Consider the following 9,940-nt stretch of genomic DNA (forward strand, 5'->3'; position numbering starts at 1 on the left):
GAATTCTCTGTTTAGCTCTGTACCCCAATTTTTAATTGGATTACTTGATTTGTTGTTTTTTAATTTCTTGAGTTCTTTATATATTGTGGATATCAGCCCTTTGTCAGATATAGGGTTGCTGAAGATCTTTCCCAGTCTGTAGACCAAAATGTCATCAGAACAAAATGACAGCAAAGTGTTCTTTGCTTTATGGATGCTTTCCAGTTTCGTGAACTCCCATTTATTGATTGTTGCTCTTAGAGCCGGTGCTTTTGTTGTTCTGTTCAAGAAGTTGTCTCCTGTGCCAATGAGGTCAAGACTCTTCCTAAGTGTTTCTTTTAACTGATTTAGTGTATCTGTTTTATGTTGAGGTCTTTGATCCGCTTGGACTTTAGTTTTGTGGAGTGATAAATATGGATCTATTTGCATGTTTCCAGTTAGGCCAGCACCATTTGTTGAAGATGCTATCTTTTATTCGGTGGTATGGTTTTGGCATCTTTGTAAAAAATCAGGAGTCCATAAGTGTTTGGGTTTATTTCTGGTTCTTCTTGTCGATTCCATTGATCCACCATTCTGTTTCTATGCCAGTACCATGCAGTTTTATTACTATTACTCAGCAGTACTGCTTAAGATCAGGGATGGAGATACCTCCAGATCATCTGTTCCTGTATAGGATTGTTTTGGCAATTCAGTGTTTTTTGTTTTGTTTTGTTTTTGCTTTTCCATATTAAATTGAGAATTGTTCTTTCAAGTTCTGTAAAAAAAATTATGTTGGTATTTGATGGGAAATGAATTGAATCAAATCTGTAAATTGCTTTTGGCAAGATGGCTAGTTTCACTATGCTAATCCTACCAAGCCATGAGCATGGGAGATCTTTCCATCTTCTGACATCTTCTTCAGTTTCTTTCTTCAGAAACTTAATGATCTTTTCAAACAGGTTTTTCATTCACTTGTTTGTTTAGAGTCACACCAAGGTACTTTATGTTATTAGTGGCTATTGTGAAGGTTGTAATTTCCCTAATTTGTTTATCAGCACTTTTGTCTTTCATATACAAGAGGGATACTGATTTTTTTTTAGCTAATTTTGTATCGAACAACTTTGCTGAAGGTGTTAATCAGCTGAAGAAGTTCTCTGGTTGAATTTTTGGGGTCACTCATGTATATTATCATCATCTGCAAATAGTGATAATTTGACTTCTTCCTTGCCAATTTGTATCTTCTTGATCTCCTTTAGTTGTCTTATTGCTCTACCTAGGACTTCTAGTACTATGTTGAAGACATATGGAGAGAATGGGCAGCCTTGACCTGTCCTCGATTTCAGTGGGATTGTTTTAAGTTTCTCTCCATTTAGTTTGATGTTGGCTATAGGCTTGTTATATATTGTCTTTACTATGTTTAGGTATGTTTATCCCTGATCTCTCAAAGACTTTAAACATGAACGGGTGTTGGATTTTGTCAAATGCTTTTTCAGCATCTAAGGAGATGACCATGTAGTTTTTCTGCTTCAGTCTGTTTATATGGCGGATTACGTTGATGGATTTCCTTATATTGAACCATCCCTGCATGCCTGGTATGAAACCTACTTGGTCATGATGGATGATATCTTTTATGTGTCCTTGGATTTGGTTTGTAAGTATTTTATTGAGTATTTTTGCATCAATTTTCATCAGACAGACAGGTCTGAAGTTCTCTTTTTTTGTTGGGTCTTTGTGTAATTTAGGTATAAAGGTGAGTGTGGAGTCATAGAATGAGTTTGGTAATGTTCCTTCTGTGTCTATTTTGTGGAATAGTTTGAAGAGACCTTCTTTGAAGGTCTGGTAGAAACTATCTGGCCCTGGGGCTTTTCTTTCTTTCTTCCTTTTTTTTTTTTCAGGGAGAATTTTGATTACTGCTTCTATTTCTTTGGTGGATATAGGAGTATTTAATCTATTTACCTGATCTTCATTTAATTTTGGCAAGTGGAATCTTTCAAGAAAATTGTCCATTTCTTTTAGATTTTCAAATTTTGTAGCATATGGGCTTTTGTAGTAAGACCTAATGGTTGTTTGGATTTCCTCAGTGTGTGTTGTTATGTCCCCCTTTTTGTTTCTGATTTTGCTGATTTGGATAGTTTCTCTCTGCCTTTTAATTTGTTTGGCTAAGGGTTTGTCTATCTTGTTGAGTTTCTCAAAAAACAGCTCTTGGTTTCATTGATTCTTTGAATTGTTTTTTTTGTTTGTTTGTTTGTTTGTAGTTCATTGTTTTAAGTCTGAGTATGATTATTTCTAATCATCTACTTCTCTTGGGTATGTCTGCTTCTTTTTTTTTCCCCCTAGGGCTTTTAGGTGTGCTGTTAAGTTGCCTGTATGAGATGTCTCAACTTTCTTTTTGGAGACACTTTCCTCTTTCATTGTGTTCCAAAAATTTGGGTAGGTTGTGCCTTAATTTTCATTTAATTTTAGGAAGTCTCTAGTTCCTTTTTTCATTTCTTCCCTGAAAAATCTGTCACTGAGTAGAGAGTTGTTTAGTTTCCATGTGCACGTAGGCTTTTTCTTATTTTTGTTGTTGTCGAGGTCTAGTTTTAGTCCATGGTGTTTTAAAAGGATACAAGGGATTTAGATCTTCTTGTATCTGCTGAGACTTGTTTTGTGCCCTACTAGATGGTCAATTTTTGAGAAGGTTCCATGTGGTACTTAAAAGAAGGTATACTCTTTAAAGATTGGGTGAAAAGTTCTTTAGACATCTATTAGGTCCATCTAATTTAGGACCTCTGTAAGTGCCATTATTTCCCTATTTAGTTTCTGTCTAGATGATCTGTCCCTTGTTCACAGTGGAGAGTTGAAGTCTCCCACTATTAAGGTGTTGGGGTCAATGTGTGATTTAAACTTTAATAATGTTTCATTTACAAACACAGGTGCTCTTGTGTTTGGGGCATAGATGTTCAGAATTGTGTTGTCCTCCTGGCGGATTTTTCCTTTAATGAGACTGAAGTGCCCCTCCTCGCAGTTTTTGATTATTTTGGTGGAAAGTCTGTTTTACTAGATATTAGGATAGCTACCCCAACTTATTTTCTAGGTTTGTTTGCTTGAAAACATTTTTTTTCCAGCCCTTTACTCTGAATTAGTGTTTATCTTTGTTGCAGAGGTGTGTTTTTTTGGATCCTGGTTCTGCAACCATTCTGTTATTCTGTGTCTTTTTATTGGAGAGTGGGGTCTTTTGAAATTAATATATAATAGTGACCAATGAATGATAGTTCCTTTTATTGGAGGGGGGGTTTGTTTTTACTGTGTTTCTATGCTTGTTTTCTTTTATTTTTTTATTGTGAAGTTTTCTACATCTGGTTTTTTCCTATGTGTAGTTGATTTCATTGTATTGGAGTTTTCCTTCTAGTATTTTCTGTAGGGCTGGGTTGCTGTGTAGATATTATTTAAGTTTAGTTTTGTCATGTAATATTTTGTTTTCTCCATCTATATTGATTGAAAGCTTTGGTGGGTATAGAGGTCTGGGATGGCATTTGTGGTCTTTTAGAGTCTGCAGGACATCTGCCCCAGACCTTCTGTCTTTCATAGTTTCTGCTGAGAAGTCTGATGCGATTCTGAAAGGTCTACCTTTATATGTTACTTGGTTGTTTCCCCTTGCTGCTTTTAATACTTTTTCTTTGTTCTGTAGATTTACTGTTTTGACTATTATATGAGATGAGGAGTTTCTTTTCTGTTCTATTTGGTGTTCTGTAGGCCCCTTGTGTGTTTACACACATCTCTTTCTTTAAGTTGGGAAAATGTTCTGATTTTCTTGAAAATATTTTCTGGACCTTGGAGCCTGGAATCTTCTTTTTTATCTATTCTTATTATTCTTAAATTTCATCTTTTTATGGTGTCCTTGATTTCTTAGATGTTTTGTGTTTGGAGCTTTTCTAATTTTACTTTTTCTCTGAGAGATGTATCAATTTCTGCAAGTGTATCTTCAGTGCCTGAGATTCTCTCATCCATCTCTTGTATTCTATTGGTGAGGCTTACCTTTGTGGTTCCTGATCTTTTTTCTAAGTTCTCCAGCTCCAGGATTTTCTGTTTGTGCTTTCTTTATTGTTTCTAATTCTATTTTTATGTCTTGCACTATTTCTTTCATTGTTTAAATGTGGTTTCCTTTCTTTCCATGATGCTCTCTATTTTGTTGCTGTTGTTCATTTCCTCTCTATATGCCTCTATGGTGCCTCTATTTGTTTGGCTGTATTTATCTGTATTTTATTGCGAGCTTTGTTCATTTCCTCTTTATGTGCCTCTAATAACTTGATAAGCATAGATTTGTGATCATTTTCCTGTGTTTCTTATGCATTAAAATACCAATTGATTTTTGGGATTGCTGGTGAAGCCATGACGTTCTGATTTTTGTTGGATGTGTTCTGACACTGACCTTTAGCCATCTGCTTATCTTTAAACTTTGTTGTTTGTTCCTGGAGTATTACTTCAGATTTGGTCTATCTGTTTCTGGTGTCTGGAGTATTCTTCAGGAAGATGAGAGAGGTTTTTTAGTTCAAGGGTGGATGTTGGTGTTTCAGCTGTAGCTAAGAGAGGAATGTTGCAGACTCATGAGTGCAAGCAGGAGTGTGTGCATGGAAGTGTGCCTTGAAGGACAGTGTGCTAGAACATGTAGATGCCAGGAAGGGTAAAGCTTAAATGCACGAGGGTGAACTGGCATTGTTTGAAGGTACAACGCACATGCACAGGTTCCCTGAACACCCGAGTAGCCTGCAGACCTATTGTACTGTCCTCCTGGTATTTAGATCAGTCTTGGCTCCAGGAATTGTTTGCCTGGGCTCCACTGGTAGATCCACAAACCAGGGGCTTCAATGTTGACAATGCTGTCCCAAGGATCCCTATGTTGCCAACAGTGGAGGTATGGGTGGGAGGGGTCTGATGTCTGGCTGCTAGTGTAGATTGACCCAGGATCTGGGGCTCTGCAAGCACTCACTTGAAGGTGCCCTTACTTTCTCATAGGCCTAATTGGAAGCACAGGGATCCCCCTGTTCTCTACTCTCAGATTTAGGCCTGAGGAGGCAAATGAAAGTGTGGTGTCCACTGTTTTGCCACCAGGCAGGAAGACCTATACTTGTGGCAGCCTCCTCTGCTGTCTCAGTCACTGAGCAAGGAGACTCTTGGTTCCTTCGGAGGTTCATACTGCCACCGCATCTGTTGTCACAGTTACTAAGCACGGAGTCTCATGCTTGGAGCAACCACTGCTGCCTCCCCCAAGCAGGGAGGCCTGTGCTTAGGGCAGTGGCCACTGCCTTCCGGCTGCCTCTGCCTAGCAGGAAGGCCCATGCTTGGGGCAAGAGGAAAGGCAGGGCAGTAACAAGGCAGTTGTTACTCTCGGTCTCCAGAGATGTCCACAGGTGATCTGGACCAAACTGTCCCATTTCAAAGGTTGTCCCCTCTCACTCAGGAAGCCTCAATGTTGATGTTCTGGCTTCAGCTGCCCCTCCACTCACCCATTTCAGAGTTTCAGATCCTATGCCCCTTAGATAAGATGTTCTCTGGTAGCTGCCATCTTGGACTACCCCTCCCTTCCCCCATTGTGTTCTTAAAAATAAATTTAATTTAATTTTATGTGTATGCACATTTTACCTGCGCATATAGCTGTGTACCACTTGTGTGCTTGGTGACAGCAGAAGCCAGAAAATAGAATGGGAATTAAAGATAATTGTAACTATGTGTGTGCTGATAATAAAACCTGCATCCTCTAGAAAAACAAAAAAAATTCTCTTAACAACTTAGCCATCTCTCCAGCCCCAGATGCCTTAAGACCAGATACTTTAGTTTTATCAGTATGAGTGGTCTTGCCAATTAGTGGTATGGTAGGAAGTTCAAGAACAGTATTAAGTGATCAATATCATATCAATCTTTCTATATGTCTATATATTGCTATCATCTATCACTTTAAAAATGATTTTACTATTTTTATTTGTATGATAAACACCTGTCTGTCTGTGTACCACTCATAAGCAGTTCTCAAGGAAGCCAGACGAAGGCAGAATCAGATCCCTTGGAAATGGAGTTACAGCCAATTGTGAGCTGTAAATTGTGGATGCTGGAAATGGAACCTGAGTCTTCTGGACAGGTGCCAGTGCTCTCAAGTGCTGAGTAATCACTCCAGGCCAACTTTTTCCCTTTATCTACTGGGTTTCTTTAAAAATGAATCATCTAAACTTCTGATTGTATGTGTAAGCCTGAATACGGACACAGTCAAATATTCATTACAGAAGAAGCTAAATTATGAGAAATGTTTCCTTAAGCTCTTCATGAGCAAAATACAGAATGTGGCTGCAGAAACAATGATGACTGTAATGTTAGTAGGTGATAAAATCATTTAGCACAACTGTCAAGTGTGCTCTTAATTAGTTTAAAATATCTTTATTTTGAAAAAAGAATGGGGTATCGGGTAGTAGTTTCTGCATTAGTTAGTTTTCTTATAGAAATTCTTGCAACTTTATGTATGTATAAAAACTAATGAAATGACTTGGCTCCTCTTTTATAGAGATAATCAAGTTCAAATATGTTGCAAGGTTTAGAAAAGCTAATGGTGCCATTTGAATCCAAAAAGTGCCAAATAGAGAAATTTAGGATATTTGATGATACGTATGAAGCCTGAAGGTGATTTTCTGGAGAATTCTCTCTCATTCACAGAAGACATTTTGTTGTTGTTGTTGTTGCTCAATTTAAGCAGACTTAATAGAAGCCCCAACAAATATCAAAGGATTGGTGATTTTTGCTTTCTATACTTGGGAACAATGAGTATGTAACATAAACCCAGCTTCCACGTGGCAAGTTACACTGCCCTGAGATGATCACACTTATAGGGAAATTGACCTGCAGAGATAAATGCCTGGCTGATCTTCAGCAATTCTAATTAGATTCTAATTAGTCCATATGAGGTGACAGACATATCAGTGAAAAATAAATTTTCTTTTTAAAGAGTCAGTCAGCCAGTATCATGTTCAGGTGGCTGTATTGCTACTTCTTGTAACATGGGAGCTTTCCAGTCGGTGCCACCTTAACATTTCTAGATACTCATTCAATCTTGAGAAATGATAATGTTCCTCTTTTAAGTCATTAAATTTTAGAATAGGTATAGTTACAAGAAACAAGCAAATGAAATGTAAATCAGCAAAGAAGTTACACAAGAACATATTTAGGTCTAGGTCATCTGAAATTCTGGATTTAAAAGATCCATCAAGTACAAAGTGCAATGAATGCTAAAAACATAAATATGATAGGAATATTATAGAGAAACCTTAGAATTTTAAAGAATGGTATTGAAAGGACAGATGAAAATGTGACATACTCATGCTCTGTCTCATAAATGCTCACTCACATGCACACACATGCACGGCAAATGAAACTGAGTAGTAAAAGATATTTTAATAACAAAGTGGGAACTTGCAAGTAAATAATCATACTTCTAAAATTGCGATAAAATGTGCCTTCAAGCCTAGTATTCTATATCAAGACAATTTATAAATCAAGTACAACTAAATATTTTTATATATACACTGAAAAATGTATCTCCTATCTACTCTGCCAGAAAGGTAATGAAGAAAATCTGTTTCACTACACCAAGTGTAAAAAGAGTTTTGTGATTTGCATTTCCCTGATGACTTAGGACATTGAGCATTTCTTTAAGTGGTTCTCTGCCATTCTATATTCCTCTGTTGAGAATTCTGTTTAGCCCTGTACCCCATTTATTAATTGGATTATTTGATTTTTTTGCTGTTTAACTTCTTAGTTCTTTATATATTCTGGATATCAGCCCTCTGTCAGATATCGGTTTGGTGAAGATCCTTTTCCAGTCATTTTGTTCTGATAAGAGTGTCTTTTGCTTTACAGAAGCTTTTCAGTTTCATGAGGTCCCATTTATTGATTATTGCTCTTAGTGTCTGTGCTGTTGGTGTTCTGTTCAGGAAGTTGTCTCCTGTGCCAATGAGTTCTAGGCTCTTCCCCACTTATTCTTCCAACCGATTTAGTGTGTCTGGCTGTATGTTGAGTTTGTATGTTGAGATCCACTTACACTTTAGTTTTGTACAGGGTGATAAATATGGACCTATTTGCATTTTTCTACATGTAGACATCAAGTTGGACCAGTACCATTTGTTGAAGATTCAGTCTTTTTTTCCCATTGAATGGTTTTGGCTTCTTTATCAAAAATCAAGAATCCATAGGTGTGTGGGTTCTGGGTCTTCTATTCGGTTCCATTGATCCAAAAAACAATCCTGAGATTTCACCTTACACCCATCAGAATGGTTAAGATGAAAAACTCAAGTGACAATACATGCTGGAGAGGATGTGGAGAAAGGGAAACCCTCCTCCATTGCTGGTGGGAATGTAAACTTGTACAACCACTTTGGAAATCAATCTGGCCCTTTCTCAGACAATTAGGAGTAGTGCTTCCTCAAGATCCATCTATACAACTCCTAGGCATATAGCAAAATATGCTCAAGTACGCAACAAGGACATTTGCTCAACCATGTTTGTAGCAGCTTTATTCATAATAGCCAGAATCTGGAAACAACCCAGATGTCCCTCAACTGAGCAATGGATACAGAAATTGCGGTACATTTACATAATAGAAAAATACTCAGCAATTAAAAACAAACAAACCATGAAATTTGCAGGCAAATGGTAGGATTTAAAGAAGATCATCCAAGTGAGGTATCCCAGAAGCAGAAACACACACACTGTATATACCCATAAGTGGATATTAGACATATAATATAAGATAAACATACTAAAAATCTGTACTCCTAAAGAAGCTAAGCAAGAAGGAGGACCCTGGATAAGATGATCAGTCCTCACTTAGAAGCATAATTGGGATGGACATGGGAAGAAGGAGAAAACAGGAAACAGGACAGGAGCCTACCTCTGAAAGACTCTACCCATCAGTGTATGAAAGCAGATGCAGAGATTCATAACCAAATTTTGGGCAGAGTTCAGGGAATCTTATGAAACAAGGGGGAGATAGAAAGACCTGGAGGAAAGAGGAGCTCTACAAGGAGAGCAACAGAACCAAAAAACATGGCCACAGGGGTGTTTTCTGAGACTGATACGCCAACCAAGGAGTATATATGGAAATAACCTAGAAATCTTGCTCAGATGCAGCCCATGGCAACTCATTATCAAAGTGAGTGCCAGGAAAGGGGAACAAGGACTGTCTCTGACATAAGGCAGTGGCTGGCTCTTTGATCATCTCCTCCAGAGGAGGGAGCAGCCTTGCCAGGCCACAGAGGAAGACAATGTAGCCAGTTTTAAGAGACCTGATAGGCTAGGATCAGATGGAAGGGGAGGACTTCCTCCCCTATCAGTGGGCTTGGAGAGGGGCATAAGAAGAGATGCGGGATGGAGGAAGAGATTGGGAAGGAATGAAGGAGGAGTCTACAGCTCGGATACAATGTGTGTAAACTGTAATTAATATTAAAAATTAAAATTAAGAAAAAAGGGGTTTTGTGAAAATTATGAAGTTTTACTTTATGTTGCCTGTGATTATTTGATAAATGTCATTTTTAAGAGAAATTTCGATGAATTATGTGAAATGTGAAATATTTGAGAGTAATTTCTAAGTTGAAAGTTGAAGAATGTCTTAAGTTGGGTTGCCTGGAATCAGTTCTGATATTGTCTTCTTCTTTATATCTTAAGATCAGTTGAAAACATTTCTGTATGCATATTCATATTTCATTTTGTCATTGCAAATATGTAACAAACAATCTTTCCTTTAGAAGTATATGAGGAAATCCAGTCTGTAGATAAAAGTGAAGAGATCATTTAGAAAAAAAATAGTTCTAAAGAAAGTGTTTATTCAGCTGGAGAGATGGCTCAGAGGTTAAGAGCACTGGCTGCTCTTCTAAAGGTCCTGAGTTCAACTCCCAGCAACCATATAATAGCTCACAACTATCAGTTCCTTCTTCTGACCTGGTGTATGTGCAGGCAGAACACT

This window comes from Meriones unguiculatus, chromosome X, assembly GCF_030254825.1.
Source record: "Meriones unguiculatus strain TT.TT164.6M chromosome X, Bangor_MerUng_6.1, whole genome shotgun sequence".
NCBI lineage: Eukaryota > Metazoa > Chordata > Mammalia > Rodentia > Muridae > Meriones > Meriones unguiculatus.